This window comes from Perognathus longimembris, chromosome 3 (assembly GCF_023159225.1).
Source record: "Perognathus longimembris pacificus isolate PPM17 chromosome 3, ASM2315922v1, whole genome shotgun sequence".
Classification (NCBI taxonomy): Eukaryota; Metazoa; Chordata; class Mammalia; order Rodentia; family Heteromyidae; genus Perognathus; species Perognathus longimembris.
Genome location: NC_063163.1, coordinates 24,698,305 through 24,725,057, shown reverse-complemented (window position 1 = coordinate 24,725,057; position 26,753 = coordinate 24,698,305).

The following is a 26,753-nucleotide window of genomic DNA, read 5'->3' as shown; positions in this document are numbered from 1 at the left end:
AGAAAAGTGTAGATTGAACACACACCAGGAAATCAATGACCAATGTGGGTTGAGTTTACTCGTAGAATCTACTTCTTTGAAAACCAAACCTTAAGAGAAAAGCATTTCAAACAAAAAGCAGAGAAAGTTTACCTAAAGTTAATTTTAAACATTGCTAGAGTTCCAAGTTAGCCCAAGCACAACTCGCACTACAGAAGAGAGTTTGATAATAACTAGTGCCTTATTCCTGAGGAACTAGTAAAGCACTACAATCAGCCAGTACCTTGGGTTGTATTGTATCTCTCATTAAACCTTGTCCATTTTTTAAGTCATGCTCCTGCTTCTTTAGTTGGTACATTTCCCTCTTTTATCTCAATCTACACAGATCACATCGTCATGATCAAGAAATGATAACCTTGCAGGGGTGACAGTCATTCTATCTGCAATTGATTGTTCAACATTGACTCACACCTTTTCTCTCTGAACCATACAGAATTTCTCATTAGAATTCACTTCTGTTTTTGCACTAATTTAATTGAATAAATGTGGACAGAGAGAGAGCTATAAAAGCTTCACCTCTTGCTGTGACTCCTTCAGTAAAAATGTACATAAATGGTCTCTAAAATACCTTTGACCTTGCTGCTGCTGGGGTGAGACAGTTTGAGAAAATGCTATAAGTTTGGATCTACTATCAGAGCCTCTCATCTTCTTGAATAGTTGTCCATAGATTGCTGTATTGTCTCTCTCTCTCTCTCTCTCTCTCTCTCTCTCTCTCTCTCTCTCTCTCTCTCTCTCTCTCTCTGTCATGGGGCTTAAACTCTGGGCCTGGGTGCTGTTGCTGATCTCTTCATCTTAAGGCTAGAGCTCTACCACTTGAGCCACAGCTACTTCTGGTTTTCTGGTGATTAATTGGAGATAAGAGTTTCACAGACCTTTCTGCCTGGACTGACTTTGAACTATGATCCTCAGATCTCAGCCTCCTGAGTAGCTAGGATTATAGGTGTGAGCCACCAGTGCCCAGCTATACTTTCCCTTTACCACAGCTTCCTTTCTAAGATCTGCTAACCCTAAATGTTTCCAGAACCAGGACTAAAACCAGGATGAACTTAATATAGGCTAAATCATACAGAGATTTTTATTTTTGCTTTTGGTACCAGTCCTGGGGCTTGAACTCAGGGCCCTGTCTCTGAGCTGCTTTTGCTCAAGGATAGCATTCTATGACTCGAACCATAGCTCCACTTCTGGCTTTTGGATGGTTAACTGGAGATAAGTGTCTCAAGGACTTTCCTGCCCAAGTTGGCTTCAAACCATGATCTGCCCATCTCAGCCTCATGAGTAGGTAGGGTTACAGACATGAGCACTAGCACCTGATGATGATACACAATTGTACATTGCAGTTGTGAAGCAGATCTACTTTCCTTAGCTTTCTGTGATGCCCCCCCACCCCCCCCCCACACCTCTAGTTGTCCTCTACCAAATACTCCCAGAGCTTGGGTTTTACAAATATTGCATTCAACCAAATGAAATTACTACTTTTTATCAGACAAATACAGGCAATCTTCTATGATAAATCTAATATGTTCCCTTCAAAACTTTCAATAGCTTTAAAAATAGACAGATTTGATGCCATTTTAGACCTGAGAAAACTGAAACTCAAAATCCATTACAACAAAGCCACTTATAATGCCTAGGAAAGTGCTAGCACCCTGATTTTAGCTACCAAAATGCAAAATTCTGAGGGTAAATGAGAATATAGTAAAAATCCATAGATTGATGATGAATAAAGAAATAAACCAGATACCAATACCAATTGAGATACCACCTCACCCCAGTAAGAATGTCTATTAACAGGAAATCTAATAATAACAAATGATGGAGAGGATGTGGCCAAAAGGGAACTCTACTACATTGTTGGTGGGAATGTAAACTCTGGAAAGCGATATGGAGATTCTTCAGAAGGCTAAACATAGAGCTCCCCTATGATCCAGCAGCCTCACTTTTGGGCATCTACCCAAAAGATCACAAACAAGAACACATTAAAGCCACCAGCACAACAATGTTCATCGCAGCACAATTTGTCATAGCTAGAATATGGAACCAACCCAGATGCCCCTCAGTAGATGAATGGATCAAGAAAATGTGGTACATATACACAATGGAATTGTATGCCTCTATCAGAAAGAATGGCATTGCCCCATTCATAAGGAAATGGAAGGACTTGGAAAAAAATTATACTAAGTGAAGTGAGCCAGACCCAAAGAAACATGGGCTCTATGGTCTCCCTCATAGGGTATAATTAGCAAAGGTTTAGGCAAGTCACAGCAGAGGATCACAAGAGCCCAATAGCTAAACCCTTATGAACACATAAGATGAGGCTAAGTGAGGCTGTCTTTCCAAGATAATATAAAAGTTAAGATAGTAAATGGGTAAAAGTCAAGAGCCTGGGAACCAAGTAGCATTATGAAGTGCCATTCTGATCCTGAGTTGACATCCCCCCAACTGCCCCCAATATAAACTCACCTGAGGAGAGCAACCTTGTTTGTTTGTTTTTTTTGTTTTGTTTTGTTTTTTGGCCAGTCCTGGGCCTTGGACTCAGGGCCTAAGCAGTCCCTGGCTTCTTCCCACTCAAGGCTAGCACTCTGCCACTTGAGCCACAGCGCCCCTTCTGGCCGTTTCCTGTATATGTGGTGCTGGGGAATCGAACCTAGGGCCTCGTGTATCCGAGGCAGGCACTCTTGCCACTAGGCTATATCCCCAGCCCCAGGAGAGCAACCTTGGAACAAAAGTTGAAGGAAGGGACTGGGTAACTTAATTCTTTCTCCCCGCCCCCACCCCCTCACCCCCATTCCCTTGGTTGTGGGACTTGAAGTCAGGGCCTGGGCACTGTCCCTGAGCTCTTTCGCTCAAATCTAGCACTCTACCACTTTGACCCACAGCACCACTCCCAGTTTTCTGGAGGTTAATTAACCTGGACTTCCTTTCCCAGGTTGGCTTTGAACTGTGATCCTCTAATTTTAGCCACCTGAGTAGCCAGGATTAGATCCATGAGTCACTAGTACCTGGCTGTGAATAACTTAATTCTATGCTGTGTGAGAAAATAGAATCAAAAAGAGATATTCAGGCTAGAAAACATTTAGAATTGATAACTACTGTAATGGCCTGGGAGGGAGAAAATCCAGGGAGGCATGGTTCAAGCTGACAAAGGTGTTTTATTAGTCAGTCTGCAACTGCCTTATCCTGGACTACTCCAGAAGTAGGAACAGCTGCAGCCTCCAAGTGGGAGAGTTGTTTTCTTTTCTTCCTGTCCATAGGCCTCTCCTCTCCCCTCTGTTTCCACAGTCAGCTCTACATAGGCCTCTCAGCGCTCTGCAGGCCTCTGAGCTCTCCACAGGCCTCTCAGTAAGCCTCAGGCTCCTCTGCAGGCCTCTCCCCTCCTCTCAGGCCGGGCTCCGGCCTCTGCAGTTGCAGAGCCGGACTAGGGGCCTTTCCACTCCTCCACAGGCCCAGGACTCAGGCCTTTGTTGTCTTCAGGCCCAGAGCACAGTTCTCTCCTGTCCACAGCCCTGACCTGCTCCAGGAGGCGCCTCTAGCTGCCTTCTTTTCTCTCAGTCTCTCTCCCCTTCCTGAACCACCATCCTTTTATATCCTGTCACCCCCCCCCCCTCCCAAGCCAGCAACGGGTGGGCACAGTGGTGACTTGTGACTTCAGCTTGGGGTGGGAGGCCCCTTTGACGTCCAGCTCCCCCGGGGGCGTGGCAGTGATGTCAGTATGGGGCGGGGACTCAGAATATCACACTAATATTTAGTAGAAAGTGTATCATCTTGGTCAGATGTCAAGTCAGTGAAAGGGAGGGCCAGGCTTCAGCAAGACAGAAAGGGGGATATACCTGACCCGGTCACTATGCATTGACCTGGGGATCTCTCCAGCCACCAGCCACCATGCGGGGAAGAACCTAATTTGTCCATATGGCTTTTGATAAAAGTGAAAGCTCATGAATGAGCAAAAGGGTTGACCTCATAGGTGGGATCACGTGTGTGCACAGTTCTTTCTATTCGGTATTTTTAAGTGGAAAAGTTACCTGTCACCATTCTCATCTGAACTAAAACAGCTATTTTCATATTTCCAGGCTAGTCTTCTGTAATTATGAATGACTACCACTTCCAATGCGATCACGTGCAGGGCTTTCAAACTAGAAACTAAATTCTCCACTGAACAATTGGAACCTTTCTTTTTCTTTGTTTAAGCTGAAAAATCCTAGAAAGAGGTGTGTGATGGGCATTAGTAGGCTTTGCCTGCCTAGTCTTTACTCCCCCTATGCAAAGGGCTGTGGGAAAAGTGCTCTTTTTACTTTTGGAATACCTATCTACCCCTATGTTAGCTTATTTCATTCAGATAGAGTTGACCCCCTGCTCAGGAGTTGAGTGGTGATTGGATTAAACAAATTAGTTTTGTGGGGAAAATTGCAGGACCCTAAACAGTCCAAGGGGTCACAGTCATATGAATGAAATGTAGAGTATGGCTTTATTTTTAAGAAAGAACCTGGCAGAGTACAGGTCTGAGATTACACAGAGCTACAATGGACAAGAGCTTGTCTGGGTTGCTAGTCAACAGCAAAGAGCAAAGTTAGGAGAAAGGAAAGTGGAAAGTAGAAGAGAAAAAAGACCAGGTCATTGCCAACCCTTGTCTCTATTCCTGGATATAGTGGTGCTTGACTCTTTAAATATTTAAACCAATAAATCCCCTTTGTGGTTTAGCTAATTTGAGTTAGACTTCTGTTCCTTGGAACAGCACCTATGAAACAGTACCTGTGAAAGCCGATGTGCCAATAAAAAGCCAACAACTACACTTAGGAAACTAGGGAATGTATAACATCTTCTAGAAACACACACAGATAGGTAAGTAGATAGATGGTAGATAGATAGATAGATAGATAGATAGATAGATAGATAGATAGATAGATAGATTCCAGAAATAAACTGAATGTGATAAAGTCTAAACTTTGCATTTTATAAGTGATGGCAATGAGCCTGCACCAACCCACTGGGTTCCAAGGTCTCATCGCATCATCAAAATCCAACCTTGTCTAGCTGCTGTTTTCACTAGCTAGAAACAAATGGACACTGTACATTTTGCCTTCTACATTGGTGGTGATAATTGATGGCCACTCTGCTGACTAGATCTTCCAAGACCGGTGCCTCTGCTTGATAACTCTGCTGCCTTGCAACCTTGTTAACCTAATCCAAGGGGGGGCAGGGCTAAAAAAATACTAGGCCCCTTCTTAGATGATTGATGATGATCTTGATGATTCTTTTCCCCCAGTTAGACCTTATACTCTCAGAAGAACATAGTGTGTGTGTGTGTGTGTGTGTGTGTGTGTGTGTGTGTGTGTGAGATTTGGAGGATTGAACCTACTTCCTTGTACATACTAAGCAAGCTTTCTACACTGATCCCAGAAAGCAATTTTTCTTGGAACAAGGAATGAACAGAATTCCTAATCATAGAGTTTTGCTGCAATGATTGTGTGAAAGCTTACTCTGTAACAAATATTGTGTGAAAGTGTGTGCATGCGCACACATGACTTGGCCTTACCTTAAATCTATACTTCTTCTATACTTCAGGCCTTATAAGGAAATGACTCTGGATGTTCCATCTTTATATCCTCATTTTACATGTGAGGATCATAAACCATAAGTGATCAGAGACAATCCCAGAAGATCCAGCAAATAGAACCAGTCAGGACTTGAATCCAGCAACCTTGACTCTATTCTTTCTCTCCTTTAGGGTCACTTTGCTCTCCTATTTTTTTCTATCCTACACCACTTAAGAACCTATGTAGATGTGGGAAAAACTATGTTTTGATGATCAAAAATAGACACAGAATACTGAGCTTCAGCCAGTGGAGGAGAAGTGATGCTATTTAGGAAAGCAGACATTTTGAATCCTGAAAGGTCTAGACAGAGAAAGTGTTGATGATACATCAGGAGGAAAAGAAGAAACTGAATTTGTGACTTTATTTTTAACTGTCACATTTACTATTTTCTTTTTGCGAATTAAAAAAATAAAAATAAAAAACCAGGATGGGATCCAGAGCCAGTGGCTCACACCTGTAATCCTAGATACTCAGGAAGCTGAATCTGAGGAGCACAGTTCAAAGCCAGCCAGGGCAGGAAAGCCTGTGAGACTCTTATCTCCAATTAACTACCAGAAAACCAGAAGTGGAGCTGTGGGGCTAGGAATATGGCCTAGTGGCAAGAGTGCTTGCCTCCTACACATGAAGCTTTCCATTCAATTCCCCAGCACCACTTATATGGAAAACGGCCAGAAGGGGCGCTGTGGCTCAGGTGGCAGAGTACTAGCCTTGAGCGGGAAGAAGCCAGGGACGGTGCTCAGGCCCTGAGTCCAAGGCCCAGGACTGGCCAAAAAAAAAAGAAGTGGAGCTGTGGCTCAAGTGGTAGAGTGTTAGCCTTGAGCTGAAGAGTTCAGGGACAGCACTCAGGCCCAGAGTTCAATTCAAGCCCCACCACCGACAAAAAAAAAAAAAAATTTAAAAACCAAACATGATGGGAAATATATTCCTGGGAAGACAATACAAGGACTAGTGAAAAATAAAATACTTATCATTCCTTTTTAATTAAGTAAGATTGTCAGGTAGTCACAAATGATTCACTTAAAGCAATGGTAGGAAGTGAAGTGGGTACAAATGAGGCATAAGAGGATGAGAAACATTCAGAAATCCCAAATAACAAGAAAGGTGAGTAAACTCTAGAAAAATCAAGTCAGTGAAGATGGTGCTTGAAATATTCATCTTTATGATGAGTGATTGAGGTCACTTTATGTGCCATCCCTGTCCCTGTCCTCAGAAGAGCATCAAAAGAGGGCAAGAGCTAGTTTTTCATCTCTCCTAATATCTCACACAGATCAGATCCAAGCACAAATCTCTCTTAAAGAGCTTGGATAAGCGCCATGGGGTGTCGAGTAAAAGAGACATGGGGAACCCCAAGGTGACTTATTTAACTAGCTAATTGTTAACTGGTAGGAGGTGGGTGCTTGCAGGGAGTGAGAATAGGCCTGCCTTCTGCACGATCAAATTCAGTACATGGAATCCATGTTCATATTTACATTTAGAACTTACAGAATCTCTATGTCATTGACCCCAAGCTGATAAACAAAATTACCAAGTTCATTTTCATTTCACAGACTTAGCCAATCTCATCAGTCTTCCCATTAGGTTTTCATATTAAAAGAAAGAGAGGGGGAAAAAATGTAAAAGCATATGGGTACAGCCAAGAATAAATATAACAATAATAAAGGAAATTTTAAAAAGAGGAAAAAAAAACTAATCTTGGCACAGTTCCTTAAAATTTTCCACCATTCTCATATGGAAAGTTTCCAAGTTCTACCATTTCAAAGAAAACACCTCATTGAAGAACACACAAATGCACGCTGTTTTCATTCTTTAAATGTGGGAAATGAAGCCTTTTCACATTCACATCATCAGCTGTGCCCCAGGAAACCTCCCATTCTTTCCAAATTAGTTTTTGTATCATTAAACCAATCAGCATTAGGTACTTAGGATTATTTTCTGGAATAAACCCTGAATCATTACCTACGTGGTATATGTAATAAAGTCAAATAATGACATCATTCTACAGCATATGAGCAGTGACCCTCCATGACCAAGACCTAAAAGAAATCAGGGCAGTCCTAATAAGAATCAGGCAGGATGCCTAATGAAAATCAAACAGCAAGCCTAATAAGAAACAATGTATTTTGCCTCTCCTTCAAATTCACTTTTGATTTGCTTTTCATGTGAATCCCTGTTTGAAGCCGAGCTCCCGCAGGCTAGAATTCTCAGAGCTAACTCTGAGATGAGTAATTCCCAGGGGTTCTTTGGGCCATTTGATCTGGGACAAGAACCACTCACTCATGCAGTAAGAATTTGTTGGGCATTTACCATAATCATAGGCTTCAACTTGGCTGGTTTCATTTTTTTTATTCCACATTTACTGAACACCTAGTTATAAGCAGAGAATAGTGATAGACTCAGAAATTCAAATAAAGGCTGCCATAGGTGCATTCATTATACTCCAAGCACACATGTGTATGCATTATTTATTAATAACTTAACATTCCAGCCAGCCCTATGAGGCTAAATGTTTTAATACACTTCACAAGTGTGAAAAGTAAGGCTCACCAAAACTGAAAGACTTACCCAAAGTCATACTTCCTGGGAGGGTCTGAGACAATGGGGAAAAGAATCCAATCTATTGCCATCTCTAGCAGAGTACTGAATTCCATTTTGCAATTGCTGATACTTTCTATTTAGTAGATGTTTCCTTGCTGTGGTTTTTTCACTTACAAGATGATAACTACATCCTTGTTGTCTTCCTCCAATCCGAAAACAGCTCAGTGTTTGTTACTAAAGACAAGTTCATAACGTATTGCAATAATGGATGAGTTGCAGGGCAATGATGCTTCCTATTCCAATGTGAATACACCTAGCTCATTCCTGTGGTCTTCACTATAAACTAACTCTCTTCACCTTCTGTCTTTCCCTAAGATTTAGCCACAGCTACAATAGCAAGAAGATGATGTGCTAATCTGTATCCCACATTTGTCTTATTCTGAGACCCCCAGCCATCCTTGTCATCACTCTCCTAAGCATGGCATAGAAAATCAGAAAAGATCTGGCAGTCTTCAATCACCCAGCCACACAAGGAGATACAAAGAAGCTGGACAAAGAGGACAGGAAATATAACAAAGGAGACTGAGGCCGAATGCATGCAAGATGCTAGATAGATTTTTTTCAATATTCTTTTATAGATGTCGCACGAACTTGAACTTATGTTTTATATGGCCTTTTGCAAATCTTCTTTAAGGTATAGTTTGATCATCCATATGCTGTGGGCCAGGTGCCAAGTGTGTGTGGTGTGTGTGTGTGTGTGTGTGTGGTGTATGTGTGTGTGTGTGTGTGTATGTGTGTACTGAGACTTAAACTCTGGGCCTGAGTTCTGTCCCTTAGCTTTTCACCCAAAGATGGTGGTTTACCACTTGAACCACACCTCTACTTTTGGCTCTTTGCTGGTCAATTGGAGATAAGAGTCTTGTGGACTTTCCTGCTCAGGTATGAGCCACTGGCCCTCAGCAATTTTTTTTTAAATATAAAGTTCCCATCTTCTATCATGCATATTATTTGAAGCACTTCTCTACTTTCTGTACCTCATGTGCCCTGGTAGTAACTCAATAAACTTGAGCCTGAAGGGAAGATCAGAAACCAATTTACTTCTCAACATAACTCTCTACCTAGATGACTGATATCAAAATTGCTACAATTAGTTGATTAACTTCAAAGACTATCAGCTTCTTGAAAGCAAGGAGCACATCTTCTAATTCTGAACGTTTCACATTAATGGCACACAATGAAAATGTGACTGGCTTATTTAGACCCCTAATATGTATAACTAGGAGAGAGAGAAATTCAGAAAGAAGCTGTATCTATGGCCTTGATGTTTGTAATCAAAGGGGGGGGGGCGGGAGAAGGAGGAGGGGGAAGTTGCAGGAAACAAGGTTTTGTCAGTCAACCATTAAAAATATTCCACATCCTATCAAGCCTCAGCAAGACCAAAGTGGCCAACATGAAATACTTCATCTCCTTGGACAACCCATCCCGTAAATTATGAAAAGAAAATGGTATTTTATGAGAGTCAGGCAACCTCATTTTCTAGGCAGCACATTTCATTCATATTGCAGTTATTAATAGGTCACTTACAGGATTCATATCCGGTGCCACTGTGTGAAGGTACCACACATAGAGAGTCACCATGGCGGGCAGTAGTATATCTCCAGTTCTTTCCAGAGCAGTAACTTTATCAAAACTATCCCAGATGTCCTTTGAACTCTTCACATTTTCTGTTTGGATTCTACATTGTGTTCACTTGAGATCCTATAAGACTTTTTATTTTCACTTTAAAACTTTTCAAATCTCCTTATCACCAAAGAATGTTGCCTGCTAAAGTTAGCATCTCTTCTAATGTGCTGGCATATATATAAAAGTGCCTGGCTGTGTTTCTGCAACCCTCGCATCAGCGAGTCTCTTGCATGAGCAAACATATTCGATATTTTTAAAATTAGAAGTTGAAGAATACACAGGATGAGATGTCACTATAAAGTGAGCGAGGACAGATAATTAAGGATTAAAATTGAAATCATTACCTCGCAGGCAAGGTAGAGCAAGAAGCGCGAATGGCGTTCTCGCTTCCTTAGAGAAATGCAGATACAATGTACCAGATAAGGCATTCTGTAGTTTTCATTATAAAGTTAATATTTATCTTTCCTCTTTGTGTTTATCTTACCAACATATCTCATTCAGAAAAAGAAGAATTTCTTGATTTATCACATTAAAGTAAATATTGCTATGAGATACGTGTTAAATTTTTAATCAAAAACAAAACCACCCCATCTTCTATGGATCAAACAAAATAAAAGCTGCTTCAGCTGAGATACAAACAAAACTACAAACAAATAGATAATTACAAACACCAGGTCTCACCATACGGGAAGACAACTGCAGTGTTACCTGGCTGAGTGTTCCAAACCTTCAGGTGAATTTATTAGAGCCATCAGCTTAGAGCTGCAGTGGACAATTCCTTGTCCTTGTAATGACTCCCAACAGGACCTGCATCTCACAACTGTGTCCACCTAAGCTGTGCTCAACCTCCCAAAAGAGCACAAAACCCAAATTGAGTTCAATTAGATTTAGAAACCTCATCCTTTGCCTTACATGGATGAGTTTTTACTTTGGAAACTTAATTAGCATCATGTGTTTATCTCTGTACAAGACAGAGTTGGATTTAAGAACCTGGTTTGTTTTCCCTCAGATTCCCTTAATTCAGAGAGCCAAAGCAAGCAGATGCAATCATCCCATGGTGGTGTAGCACAGCCTCTTTAGGCTGTTCCTGAAACAGAAAAGCCTCAAACTGCACCCAGACTCCTCTGCCTTGAAATCCCAGCTCTGCCACTAACTGGCTGGTGAGCTCCAAGAAGCTCCATGACTTCTCTGTGCCTAAGGTTGCTCATCCATAACATAGAAATCATAATATTAACTAGCTCCCGGGTAGATAGGGGGATTAATTAGACTGTGTTAAGTTCTTTGATAAGACTGGCACTGTGTAATGGTTTATAAATAAGTTTTAAAATTTCCCAGATTCTTTGATCTGAGAACTGGAGATAAATTCAAACCCTGTCTTTTTCTCCAATTCCATCATTTTTCCTTCCTCTATCAAACATACCAACCTTTGAGTCACACTAATGAATATTTTTTCTTTTAAAAAAAAAAAAAAAGCTGTTAGGCCTGGTGATGCAAACCTGTAATCTCAGCTGCATGGGTAGAGGTAGAAGAACTTATTTAGACTCTATCCCTCTCCACCCCCCCTGCCCCCCAAAAAATTAAGTGCATTGACTCACATGTGTAATCACAGCTAAACAGAAGATGATTCAACATTGAAGGCCGGCATGGGTAAAGTGTAATATCCTGCCTGAAAAATGAACTAGAGGCAAAAAAAAAGTGGCTGGGGTGTGGTTCAAGTGGTAGAGTGAGTGCTTTTTTCTAACAAGCATAAGGCACTGAGCACAAAACCCAGTACTGAAGAAAAAAACACAAAGCTAGCATTTAGTAAACCCTATGCTTATGTGTTTGTGCCAGGCAATTACCTGTTAATTATCTCTTCCAATTCTCATAAAAATCTACGAAAGTGAGTGTTATTTTTATCCTTGTTTGATGAGGCATTGAAGCCAGGTGCCAGTGGCCCAGGTCTGTAATCTAGCTACTGAGAATAGGAGTATCACAGTTCAATGTCAATGTAGGCAGAAAAGTTAGTGAGATTCCCTTATTGACCCATAGTTGGGCACATCTCTCATCCCAGCTATTGCCAAAAGCCAAAAAAATAACTGGCCCACAGTCCAGGCACACACTTGGGCAAAAAGCAAGACTATATTTCAAAAATAACCAACAAAAAAAGAGCTTGGAGTGCCTGCCTAGCAAATAGAGGGCCCTGAGTTCAAATCCAAGTACTGCCAAAAAGAGCAAGAAAAAAGTGAAAACATTGTAAAAATCTAGTAAATTGTCCATGCTAATCCAGTTATTATGGAGCAGATCCAACATTTGAAATGAGATAGTACTGAGATTTGATTCACTGAAAAAAATATAATCATACAACCAAATTATTCCTAATGAATTTACCTTTTCTAAAAATCACATTTAAAAATCCACACTCCTCTTTCTTGAAGAAGAGTGTAGAGAGGCAGGGGGAGGAGAAAGCAGTCACAATATTCAAAGCATATCCTATGAAACTAAGAAAACTGAGAGGCGGGGTTGGGTTGGGAGGGATGGGGGAGAATTATGAAAGAGGTGACATCAATATAGGTGCATTGTACTTATAAACTGATTTGTTGAATGGTAACTCTTTTGTTCAACTACTAAAAGATAATGAAAATAAATTTAAAAACAAAATTTCCCTGCAACAGTCAAGCACACTGCCTGTACACGAAGGGCTAATCACCACATCCATGAGAGTAGATGATTCTTCTTTCAAGCCACTGAATTCAGAGCCGTCTCCCCTTAGAGCAAGCTTAGAGCAAAAGTTCACTGATATTCCAGTTGTTTTTTTATGCTTTTAATCAATAAAACCAAGTCAAATTGGAAAATTCTTTTGAACTATAAAACAAAGAAATGTGAAAAGCCTATATTTTTCTTTGGATCTGCATATACAGATACATGTACAAGTCTAAAGCTGTTTAACGCAACATAGAGCATTTCTTTAAAGAAATCATTTTTCCTCTAAATATCTAATATCTATGCCCATCTTTCTGCTTAAGACGCATTTCTAATCAACAACAAAATGATACTACAAATCTTACAAAAAGATCCAGGTAAGCTGGGTGCTGGTGGCTTGTGCCTGTAATCAGAGCTATTCAGTAGACTGAGATCTGAGGATCGCTGTTCAAAGCCAGCCCAGGAAGGAAAGTCTATGTGAATCTTATCTCCAATTAACCACCAAAAAGCTGGAAGTGAAGCTGTGGCTCAAGTTGCAGAGTGCTAGTCTTGAGCGCAAAAGCTCAGGGACAATGCCCAGGTCCCAGAGTTCAACTCGTAAAACTGGCAGGGAAAACAAAACAAAACAAAAAAACCCTTGATTTGTTTTTTGGTACATACCTGAAAGTAAAACCTAAACTTCGCTACCAATAAGAACAAATGAACAATTCTTTTTTTTTTTTTCACAATAAAATCCTATTTGTCTTTTTTTTTTCTAATCATATTTTGGTCCTATTTTGTTAAGTGGATTCACTTATAAAAGCCTTTTTTCTTTTCATTAGACCTAGTGATCCTCAGATAAGGAGGTAAAGAGGGCTTCCTCTCTCACATTATTCTAAGAGTTTCCAATAAGTAAGCCCATCTAAGTTATAAAGAGATTATAGCAAGAGTAATTGTGCTATCTGGTGGCAAAAGGCATAAATAACAGGAGCAAAGGACAGGATTGAGTATCAAACAATGAGTCCAAATCTTTACTGAATGACTGATTTTTGTCTAATCTGAACGAAAAACAAATACCTTAAATATTGTTAGAGAAGCAATTGCATTAAGAGAAAAGAAGAGTCATTAACTCCTATCTCCTGCATGGACATCAAGAGTTGTTTCTCTCTCTTTACTGGTTCTCCCTACTTTAGCCCTGTTATATTAAAAATAGAGCCTTGCTAAAACTTTCAAAAGCAAGAGTAAAGAAAAAGAAAGGATAAAATCTTTTGAATATTTTATGCTGTATACTATTGAGGCTTTTCATTCATTTTAAGAGAAAATTTAGAGCTCTAAAACCTTCCAGCCCCTGTAAAGAGCAAGTCTACCAAGCAATCCATCTGTCAAAAAGATAAGCGGGCCACTTTGCCATTATGATATCAACTCTTCCTCTTAGAATTGTACAAAATGAATTTCAGAGCCAGAAGAGAACTGAACATCCCGGTAGCTGACATCCTGATGTTACAGACGAAAAGACAGAAGCTGTAAGGGACTTATCTAAGACCACACACCGTGCTGCAGTCAGTGAAGGACAGAGAACCCAAATCACTCAACTTGAAGATGGGCGACATTCTCTTTCTCCTCACTGAAAGGTCCTTCTCCCCCCCACACACACACCCGCCCCAAAAAAGTGTCTCCAGTCCAGGTTCTAGTGGCTCAGGCCTGCTTCCCAGCTACTCAGAAGGCTGAAATTTGAGGATCACAGTTTGTAGCCAACTCTGTCAGGAAACTCCATGAGACTCGGATCTCCAATTAACCACCAAAAAGGCAGGAGTGGAGGTGTGGCTCTGAGTAGAAAAGGCCAAATGAGAGTGTGCGGTCCCGAATTAAGGTCCCACAACTTGCATGAGAAAGAGACAGAGACTGGCTTACAGGCAGGCAGGAAGGCAGAGTGAAGTGTCCATCAAGACCTGCTCCACCTCATGCAACTGAGGCTTGAGCCTTTTCCTTCCATTTGAAAACAGTGGAATGGGTATATCAATCGTGTTTAGTATTAATCTCCACATTTAAACACCACTGAGCCTAAAGCCCCAAATACAGGCTGCATGGGCGCTGGACAGGGCTGTAGGGAAGGCAGCCTGTGGATGCCATCCCCGGCACGCTTGTGGCAGGTGATCCAGTTCAGAGCCTAGCAACACCAGGGGTCTCCAAGCATGTTCCTCGGCAAAGCCTCTGCCTGGCCTGGTAAACTGTTAGACACGCCCAGTCTCCTGTTGTGCCCTGAGCCTCCTGGATGAGGTGCTCTGAGGACACAAAACTTCCCGGACAGTCATTGTTTTGAATTTGTCCATGTAAACCCATTTCTACCTTTATTCAAGGTTTAGGCTGGCCTTGGGGGCACACAGTGGTAGTCAAAAAGGAAGATGGGATAGGAGGCCCACAAGTTCAAGACCAGTCTGGGCTACACTGATGGCTGGGCATCAGTGGTTCACACCTATAATCCTAGCTATTCAGGAGGCTGAGATCTGAGGATCAATGTTCAAAACCAGCCTAGGCAGAAAAGTCACTGAGGGGCTTATCTCCAATTAACCACCAAAAAGCCAGAAGTGGAGTTGAAGCTCAAGGAGTAGAGCACTAGCCTTGAACAAAAAAAGCTCAAGGACAATACCAAGGTCCTGAGTTCATGCCCCAGGATCTATTAAAAAACAGAAACCTTAGGAAATTTTGTTCGATTTATCATGCTTTAGTCTCTGGTAATGAACCTTCGTATTGATGTAGAAATGTAGAAATGATAACAGAGGAACTTTCCAACAAACCAGAAACTAGTGAAAGTTGCATCTCCATTTCTCTCTCTTCTTTTCCCTTTTCCTCCTCCTTTACCTGAGCTCCATCTTAGCCCATCCAACCATGACCTTCTCTTCAACCGCTATTCCCTCATTTGCCTCCATTAAACACTGCTTGCTTGGCTTTTGTCCCTGATACTCCCCTACCGCCACTTCTCCCTCTTCCCTTCAGTTTTTAATGGTTATCACATCCAAGTTTTGACAGTTAAGTTGATTAGTATGCAATCTCTTCAGAAAACTTCATTTGGGGGCTGGAAATGTGGCTTAGTGGTAGAGTGCTTGCCTAGCCTTGAGCAAAAAGAAGCCAGGGACAGTGCTCAGGCCCTGAGTCCAAGCCCCAGGACTGGCAAAAAAAAAAAAAAAAGTAAGAAAACTTCATTTCCTACAAGAGACCCAGGTCTAAAACCATTCCAAAAGCAATACTTGCAAAACCATTTGGTGTAAACCAACTGTACAACTCATGGGGTGGGGGGGCAGGGGAGGCAGAAGGAAAGAGGGAGAAGGAAAGGGGGAGGGAGGGAGGTGGGGGGAAAATGAGGGAAGAGGTAACAAGTTGGATAAGAAATGTACTCACTGCCTTACATATGAAACTGTAACTCTGTACTTCACTTTGACAATAAAGAAAAAAAACAAAAAAGAAGAAACCCAGGTCTAGTCAGATCTGTCTAATACAAAGGAAGAAGAAAAAAAACCCTTATGTTTAGGAAAGTTAAATCAATTATTCACTGCTATGATCTTCCAATTAAATACAATGATGTATTTTTCTGTTAGGTAGATTTCTCACTTAAGTCCAACATTTTATGCCCTTAGAAATCATACCAAAGCTTGCTTTGGTCATTGTGTAGATATTCTGCCTTTCTTAAATTTACCAACAGATTTCTTGAGTCTGCCTCTTTCTGTGCTTTCAGCCTGGCTTAGTTGATAATAGTCAGAATCGAGTTTCATTTTTTTTCCGCTGTAATCACATGAGGGTCTTTATTGCAAGCTCGAGCCTGGATCGAGAGCCCCGACCCTCCATTCAGCAGGGTTTTTATAGGGTTGTAGGGAACATTCCATGTGTCACACCAACACACAGCAAATCATGTCACACCGCGGGAAATTTATAAAATAATTCTTAAGAATGATTGGCCTAGGGGCTGGGGATATGGCCTAGTGGCAAGAGTGCTTGCCTCGTATACATGAGGTCCTGGGTTCAATTCCCCAGCATCACATATACAGAAAATGGCCAGAAGTGGCGCTGTGGCTCAAGTGGCAGAGTGCTAGCCTTGAGCGGGAAGAAGCCAGGGACAGTGCTCAGGCCCTGAGTTCACGGCCTAGGACTGGCCAAAAAAAAAAAAAAAAAAAAAAGAATGATTGGCCTAATTAATGGTGGGGTTGGGCCTGGTGTGTTTTTGTGGGGTTTTGTGGGTTTGTTTTTTTTTTTTTTTGGTTTTTTGCCAGTCCTGGAGCCTGAACACAAGGCCTGAGCACTGTCCCTGAGCTTCTTTTCCTCAAGGCTGGAAGTCTACCACTAGAGCCACAGCCCCACTTCTGGCTTTTCTGTTTATGTGGTACTGAGGAATTGAGCAAGGGCTTCATGCATGTTAGGCAAGCACTCCATATTCCAAGCCCAAATAGAATCTTAAAGGCCTTAGTCACCTGAAACCTGCCTTCAGGATATTATTACCAAGACTGTGTTTCTCATGGTTATTGTGGCTCTGTCAGGTTTTCACTGTCTTGACAAAGGTATTTCTTCTTTTAGTACCCAGCAGGTGTCATGAACCAAGCATCCACAAGTTAAGAGAAGGGAGTGGAAGAGGAAGAAAGCTAGCCTCACCTCAAGTTCATATACCAGAGGCGAAGAGTCAACACACAAAATAATAAACAAAAAAATCCTATTATAGAATAAGTGCAGAGTGGAGAAGCCAGTGTACAGGGGAGGACAGGGTTTTCAGTAGTGTGCTCAAAAGTCACTGAGAAGGAAGCATTTTAATCTCTTTGGAGAGGCATGTTTTCTGGAGATGTCAAATATCTGTGTCACAATGGTGACTTCTTAGAAAATCTTTCTTAATTTCTTTTTTTTAATTTAATTTTATTGTCAAGGGTTACAGTTAAATATGTAAGGTAGTGAGTACATTTCTTGTCATACTTGTTACCCCCTCCCTCGTTTTCCTCCCACTTCCCCTCCCTGTAGTAATCCCCCTCCCTGAGTTGTACAATTAATTTCCAACATATTGTCTTGTGAGTATCATTGTATTGGTTCACTCTTTATCCTTTGTCTTCCCATGTTCCTTCTTGATTTCTTAAAGATTGCTAAAACCATTTGCTTTTAGGTTGCTGAAATATATATATATATATGTGTGTGTGTGTGTGTGTGTGTGTGTGTGTGTATATATATATATATATATTCTCTACACATTCTAGAATTTTGTAGAAGTTAATGTCAAACTTTCCCTTTATCTGAATTTGCCTTTTATTTTCTCAAAATCAATAGTGGCAAAGATATCAACAAGAATACACAATTTCAAGTACAACAAAAAACAAACCCTCAGATAGAAATTGTAGTGTCATATCTGCAGTGCTATTTGTTTCCCAACATGGAAAAAGACCATGGAAGTTACTGTTTACAAAATTTACCTTGCCCTTCTGTGCCCTTATCTACTGAAAGAAAAATATCAGTGTTTATTATTATTATTATAGCCAGCTTCGCAATCTACTAAGAACTCGGCAATAAAATGTGAAATGGCCACATAGGTAGAAAAGAAAAATTATGGGAGCAAAAAGGATGGACCTTTAAAATATCTTTTTCAGAGAACTATATTCACCTTTTTGTTCCAGTCTGAACTAGCAGGGACATAATTTATCTATCCGGAGCACCTCAAGTCAGTGCTGGCATTGTCCCAAGGATTCCCTTGCAATGCTGTTTATGGCTCGGTTCACACAGGAACAATAAATGCAGGCAATTCGGCCAAGGTCACATGGCAAGAATTTCTGGTTTTGGCTGTTTTAAAACTAGAGAACTCAATATGTTCCCTCTCTTATTACAATCACCAGAAATCCATTGCCTCAGAATTTATTCTCTGCCGAGTTTAGGGAGCTGGGGTGGGGAGAAGGGAACCCACTAGAAATCTTCAACTGCTTATAATTTCCTGAGTTCTTCCAAATTTGTCAGTTATACCAATTGCTTAGCATCCATGATAACATAAATGTAAAATATCCAGAAAAATGAGATACTGTTGTTTGAATTTAATATATATATATATATATATAGTGCAGATACTGATTTAAACAAACAACAAAAGCTTAATATAAGGAATCTCAATGAAAGCTGTTGGTCAATAGGGAACTGGGATTGGGGGTTAGACAAAGCAGCCACAGAGACAGCATGATTCTGAGCTCCACGGAATAAATACACATGTGAAATACCAGTGAAACTCCTCGATGCCATTACCACACAGGACACAACAAAACCAAATGACAAGACAGTAAAACAGACTCCTCTGGGAGGCTGGAAATGAGGGAGCAAGGCAAACAGCGAGGGTGACTGAGGATAAATATGCTTCACATAGTTCATTTAGAGGTATGGCAATAGAACAACAGAGCTGTTGAAACTGTTTTCGGAAGGTGACTGGAGTGGAGGAGAGTGAAAGAGAGGCTGAGGTTGATGAGGACACACTGCTCACACCTGTGGAAATGTTACGCTCATCCCCACCCCCATACAGCTAATGGCTGCTAGTATAATACATTTCAAAAAATGTGACACAGAGTAAATATTTTTCAATCAGGCTTCCTGGTGTCATTAGCAAAATTCTGATGACTTCTTCAGCTTTGTCGGGAGAATACTCCCAGTGAAAAATCAAAACCCTGAGCTACCCCCTCTTTCAAACAAGTTATGTTAGAGCATTTGTACGCTGATGGTTCCGTTTATACTTGCTTCCTGTTTACTGAGCAGTGCCTCAAAATCCTTGCTTCTGACTTCCGATGGGTTTTAGCACACCAAATTGAAACATTAACCTTTAGGACTCTTGCTCCACCCCTGAATTTTGTCTTTTTTTTAGTTTTTCTTCACCAAACTCTTTTCTTTTTTTACTAAAGTCATATTCCTTGGGACAAAAGTTTTATAGGATAATTATCCCAGATGTAGAAACTAAAAATAATTAAAATGAAGAAAAAAAAGTTAAGTAGTCCTATTCCTAATAACCAAAGATAGTTAATGGTTTGTGTCTTTCCAATCTTTTATCCTACAGATATGTATATGCTGATTTTTAAAACTTATATCACTAGCTTAATTAGTTCCTATAATGTCACAAACATAAAAAAAGTACAAAGATTAACGAATTTGTCACCAAGTAGACATACCCAATGCCATTACTCTTCAGTGGGCCTTTGGCTTAACCTTGACAGTGTACTCGAGTTCTAGAATTCAGCTCAGCCACTAGACTATGGAACACTGAGGGTTGCTTTGCACCCATTGAACAGTAATAGCTTTCACCTTTACAAAGATCAAATGAATTGGCATAACTAACTTACTTAGAATAATGTGAGGCCTACAGAACACATTCTTTCACAATTACACTTCCCCTCATGCACTTCTTGTGAAGAAACTTGGTTTATTCCTTTAAAGTCTTCTCTAGTTTCCTCATATGAAATTAGCTAGCTGGTGATTACTGATCAGTATTCTCATGAGTCTCCTGGGTCCATTTGAGATCGGGCTCCTCCAACCACCACCTCAACACTGCCAAGCTCCTTCTCACCATGTTTAAAAAAGTCTTTCCAAGGGGCTGGGGATATGGCCTAGTGGCAAGAGTACTTGGCTTGTATACATGAAGCCCTGGGTTCAATTCCCCAGCACCACATATGCAGAAAACAGCCAGAAGTTGCGCTGTGGCTCAAGTGGCAGAGTGCTAGCCTTGAGCAAAAAAAGAAGGCAGGGACAGTGCTCAGGCCCTGAGTCCAAGCCCCAGGACTGGCCAAAAAAAAAACACCAAAACATAAAAAAAAGTCTTTCCAAGCAAACATCCTTGTGTTCCCTTCTACTACCACTCCTAGGTCAAGCTATTCACTCTCTTTAAATACAGCTTGTTTAGGCCCAATAGCTATACCCTTAGGAACACATAAGATGATGCTAAGTGAAATGAACTCCATGTTATGGAAACAATTGATATATCACAGTTGTAACTACTTTCAACGTCCTAGGTGTAGGTGTAGTTTCTATTATTGATGATGCTCTTGTATCACCTTCCTATGGTTGTACCTACACTATCTCTGTAATCTTATCTGAGTATATTGGAAACCGTGTTTACTGGTATTGGAACTAGGAAATTGAAAGGGAATACCAAATTTGAGAGACACAGGGTAAAAAAAGAGAAATAACGACAAAAGCAATACTTGCAAAACTGTCTGGTGTAAGTGAACTGAACACTGGGGGGGGAGGGAAAGGGGGGAGGGAGGGGGGCATGAGGGACAAGGTAACAAACAGTACAAGAAATGTATCCAATGCCCAACGTATGATACTGTAATCCCTCTGTACATCAGTTTGACAATAAAAATTTGAGAAAAAAAAAATAAAGGATATATATTAACAAAGAAAAAAAAAAATACAGCTTGTTTTTCTGCCTCTGAATTTTGGCTTTCTGTCTTCCTGTGTCCTTGAACTGGCTTTTATTCTCACAGTTTTGGAATTCCTGAGTTTCCTCTAGCTGAGTGCCCCCTCATCTCTGAGCTCAGTCATCTCCACTGCTGGCAGGCACCATGCACTGCCTTAATAACATCGAAACAGTTGTCTTCCCACCTCCTAGCTTCCAAAAGGCTTTCCCATACAATCTCATCCCATCTGCACAAGATGATGAGAGGAACAAAGCTGAGTGCTGTCCCCACTTTACCATCAAGAAAAGTAACTTTCCATCATGAAAATACCTCCCATCCTTGCCTAGAATGAAGGCTCCTCCAATCCAAAGACTTAACTTTTAGGGTTTTGTGGTGTGATTTTTTTTTTTTTTTTGCCAATCCTGGGGCTTGAACTCAGGGCCTGAGCACTGTTCCATGGCTTCTTTTTGCTCAAGGCTAATGCTCTACCACTTGAGCCACAGCACCACTTCTGGCTTTGGTGCTGAGGAATCGAACCCAGGGCTTTGTGCATGCTAGGCAAGCACTCTACCACTAAGCTACATTTCCAGCCCCAACACTTTTTTTCTTTACTTTTCCTTTTCTCTTTTTGGGAGGGGGGAGAAGGTATGAACTCAGAGCCTCATGCTCTTGCTTACCTTTTTTGGCTCACAGCAAGTTCTCTACCACTTGAGCCACACCTCCAATTCCAGCATTTTGCTAATTAATTGAAGATAAGTGTTTCTTAAATTTGTTTGCCCAAGCTGGCTTCTACTGGGGTTCTCAGATTTCAGATTCATAAGAGCTAGAATTATAGGTCCTGACCACAAGATATATTTATTTTGGGATTGCTCTTCTACCCCAGTCACTGTGAACAATTAAAGTAATAAACTTAGCCAGGCGCCAGTGGCTCACACCTGTAATCCTAGCTACACAGGGGGCTGAGATCTAAGGATCACAGTTCAAAGCCACCTCAGGCAGAAAAGTGTCCCCTGAGACTCTTACCTCCAATTAACTACCAGAAAACCTGGAATGGTGCTGTGGCTCCAAGTGGTAGAGCCCTAGCCTTGAGCAAAGAGAGCTCAGAGACAGCACCCAGGCCGTGAGTTCAAGACCCATGACTAATAACCAAAATAATAATAATAATAATAATAATAATAATAATAATAATAAGTAGCTATCTTTTGAGTGCCTTCTGCATACATTTTTCATTAAACACACGATTACAGGTTTTGATTTTTGTTTTCCCCCACATTGGATGTTTGCCCAAGCCAAGCACTGTGTTCCAGGTGTGCTTGCTAGGCACCTCTTGGTCTGTATGCCTAAATTCAGGGCACAGGGTGTGTGAAAGAGCACTGGATGCATGTTGAAGGCCCTGCTGCAACTGTTGGCTCTGCTAGCATGGGTGCAGAGCCAAGGCATGCAACTGTAGACTTCACTTCCTCCTCTATGGAATTTAAACTCTGATCCAACCACATCCCAAGATTATTGTGAAGATAGTAAGATATACACATGAGTTTTGCTGTGTGGAAATATAAAAGTATCAATGCTGTGCAATTATTAAGACACATTTTCTACTCTTGTGGTCCTATGATCCAGTTGAGGAGATTAGAAATGTATGTAAGAAGGAAAAAAATCTCAGTATGAAAGAGTTTGTGCTAACTGACAGAAATACATGACATCTTAACTTTGACAGCATGTGAGGAGGTAAAGTTGGTTCTGGTGCTTGAACTCAGGGCCTGGTCACTGTCCCTTATCTTTTTTCATTCAAGGCTGGCACTCTACCACTTGAACCACACCTCCACTTCCAGCCTTTTGCTGGTCAGTTAGAGATAAGAGTCTCACAGACTTTCCTGCCCTGGCTGGCTTTGAACTTCAATCCTCAGATCTCAGCTTCCTGAGTAGCTAGGATAACAGGTCGGAGCCACTGGCACAGGGCAACCTGCTTTTAAAATCAAGAGTAAAGCATCATTCCACATCTTAGTTTGTCATCTATTTTATAAATGTTGAAATTGTGCAAATACTAATTCTGCTCATGGGAATTAATTTCCAACCAGATTTAGATCACCTAAGTGTTTTCAATGCTAGAATTACTACAGCATGACTTTATCTGGGATTGTTTCATTCTCTTATACTATACCTATTCCATTGCAATTGCAGGAGTTATTGCTCCTGACTTCTGAGGTAGAAAGAATAGGAGAAAATGTAAGAAAGCTGCCCTCTGATCTCCATATGCATCAATTACAGGTAATAAATTCCCCACAGTTGGAGCTAAGACAGAAACTCCAAAGCACATGGAGTTTTCCTATTAGAAAATATAAACCAAATAGCGACTATTTGTTGTTTAGATTTATTTTGTGAATAATGTAAGTGAAAAAACAACTTAACATTGAAGGATGGACCATTTTTAATCTCGGCACTTTTGCTACTGCCAACACCAGATAGAGTATCTTATTGCAATAATTCAAGGATTTCTCTATTAGTTTCTCTAAGCCCTTAAAGCAAATGAAGCTCTTATGATATAAAACACCTTCTTTTTCAATTTTTCCCCCTCAGCTCTCAAGCCTAAATGCATTTCAGGGTAGAATTTTAAATGAACTAGATAAATGAAATTCTATCTAACTGTATTAATTTTTGACACTCTTTTTATGATTCTTTTAAAAAGAACATAGAAACGAATTGCAGCTCTGACTGCGGTGTAGGCATGATGGATAGCATGCTACAAATAATATTTTTTTCAAACTTTCGAAAGAACAATTTCAGTTTTTAATCTCGTAGGTAGATTTACAAACACCCTCTGACCATAACTGACCAAAGAGCTTAGAAATGAGGTTGCTTACACAAAGAAAATCACGAGTTTATTAAAGGAAGCATTTTCCTACCTGATTTTTCCTCTCCTTACTGTATAAGCTTTCATTCCCATCACAAATATCTCTCACCTAGTTTTATCTCTGACCTTGAAGGATGATACAGCTTTATCGAGGCTTCTTTTTAGATCACAGATGACCTTCAGCTGATATTATTGAGCTCTGACCTGCCTCAGTGCTCAACTCACACAAAATACATATGCTGAACAGCGCTGGTGTGTGCAGTAGGGGTAAGTGAATTATTTACAAAAATTTGAGTTGACACCTTTTATCAAATGTGGAAAGATGAAGACAAAACAGCTGCTATTGCTGTCGTAAGCAATCTGCTGGTGATTGAATAAAAGTGTCAAGAAAATGGCTGCTTGATGGCCTTTTGTTCTCCCTCATCCAGCTTGATGTTAGTTTGAGCTGTCAGTTAGGAATCACGGCTGTGTGATTTATCAATAGACTGAGTGACCTTCTCTTTTCACTAGGGAGAGAGCTAAGAAGACAGCGCCCTCTACTGGAAACACATTTCCAGCATGTCCTCAAACTGTGCCTGGTCGACCGAAGGCCGGGGTGAAATATTTATTTGCCAAAAGTAACTCACCCTGGTAATAACAACACATTGCGAAATTTTGTCCTGCCTTCAATGCCTGCGTGCACTGATCAACAAGACAAGTATAAAGGACAAGAAACTTGAAGTATATGTCTGTACTTCCTAAGAGAACCAAATTAGAAAAATTAGTATTTGAGATCAAACCCTTCCTCCTTGCTAATTAAAGTATAGATTGAGTGCACACTACCTTGTCAAACTGGATCTTGAAACCATGTTTGCATTATATTGCTATTAGTAGCCCATCCGCATTGGCTTAAATTATTTTATGATCTCTATAGAAAGATGGACTTGGACTTATTTTTCTGCTATACTGTTGTGGCCAATTCAGGGGAAAAAATGTTATTATCAATCTGAGTTCTATGGATCCTTGAGAAATATGATACCATAGTGGCAGGACTTAACAAATAAACATTCCTAGTGCTGTCTATCCGGGAGAATTTCATGGTGTTTGTTACTTTCTTTCTTTTTAAATAAGTCTTTTTTGTTGTTGGTTAATAGCCATCGTGTGTGTGTGTGTGTGTGTGTGTGTGTGTTTTGTCCAAATGGAAAATAAAGTGAAAAGTAAAGTCTGAGAGTAAAGAGAAAGAGTAAAGTCTGATATTCTAGCTATTATTGAAAAAGATATATTAAATGTATTTAAAAGAATTAAGGTAGCATTATCTAATTTCAAGTAGCATACAGCCTTTGAGTATTCAGATAACATTCTATAATGTAAGGTAAATTTTGTTTCTTTCATAAACTATTAAACATGGCCTATTTCAAATGCATTTGTTTTCCCCCAGGCATTTCATACTAAGTTTTTATTTTAACTTTTTGTCTTGAGTTTTTTTAATCAAATGTAAAAAAAAATCACTAGGTAAGTATTTTGTTGGCTGTATCACAGGTTTAAATACTTCAAGACACATTGAGAGGACCATGCATTTCTTCCTTCTCTCTTAGATGGTGTGTTCTTTGCCCTCTAGGCTAGGGTGGACAGATGGGAATTTAGGGGGGAAAACTGTGCTTCTCTAATTCACAAAATTTCTCTCATATTAAATATCTTTTCCTCTCCTGTCCTAACTTAGATGGTTAGATAACTTCTCTCTCTCTCTCTCTCACACACACACACACATACACACACACACACACACTTACACGTGCACAGAAACACAGACAGATAAGAAGTAGGGTTCGGCCCTCACTTCCTTGTCTCTGGTTTGGCTTTTTGTTCATTCTCCATGCCTGGTTCATAAAAGCTCTGCTGCAAAGTTGAATAATATGTAAATTTTATGTTGTAATGAATTAGGTCCTAAGATCTTTAAAGGTCAGACACCTGGTATAATACATCACATTTTTTAATATCAACTACAAAATAACTGTAATAAATTTTCCCAACACCACATCCTCACACACTGTTACCCACAAGGAAGCAGCAAAGGAAATGTGTCATTTGTCAAAACATGCAGAAAAACTGGCATGTGTACAAGTCACTTTAAAGTAAGGCTCAGATTAGAAGTAGCTTTCCAAATGATATTTGGTGGTTCAACAAAGAAAAACACGCAAGTGCTTCACTGAGACCATCTCTTGATATGATAAAAGGGAGTGAGATAAAAACAACTAAAATTGTCTTTATATGATATAATGGTTTTAATTAGTTACAGGAAAATATAATTTATAGCAAATGCTCTATTTGATTTTTCTTTAGGTGAAAAATTCAACAGGCATGGAAATTCAACTCCGCAGAAATGAGTAAGATAATACGGAAATGTATACCCGAGTAACAGAAATTTGATAGGTGGTATTAAAACAAAGATATTTATTTCTCTTATAATGTTACTTGCAAGTTTCAATTACAAATGTCTATTATAAGAACATGCATATTAAACAAAGGAAAGAAACTCACCTACAGGGGCTGGGGATATGGCCTAGTGGTAAAGTGCTCGCCTCATATACATGAAGCCCTGTGTTCGATTCCTCAGCACAACATATATAGAAAACGGCCAGAAGTGGCACTGTAGCTCAAGTGGCAGAGTGCTAGCCTTGAGCAAAAAAGAAGCCAGGGACAGTGCTCAGGCTCTGAGTCCAAGGCCCAGGACTGGCAAAAAAAAAAAAAAGAAAGAAAGAAAGAAAGAAACTTACCTACAAATAAAACAGGCTATGGGGATTTTTTTTTAAATAACATCAAATCAATCAGAGTTCTCATTATTACCATCTACAGCATAGTCCTATTCTCTAACAATATATTTATTTAAGACATAAGTAAAATGAGCATATAAGCAGAAATGTCCATTTTTACCTTTTTCTACTGTGGATGCATTGCATCTCACTTGTTATTTTTCATGCTGTTGGAAGTTTCCTCTTACATATTACAAATGGTTATTCATGTTGCTGGAAC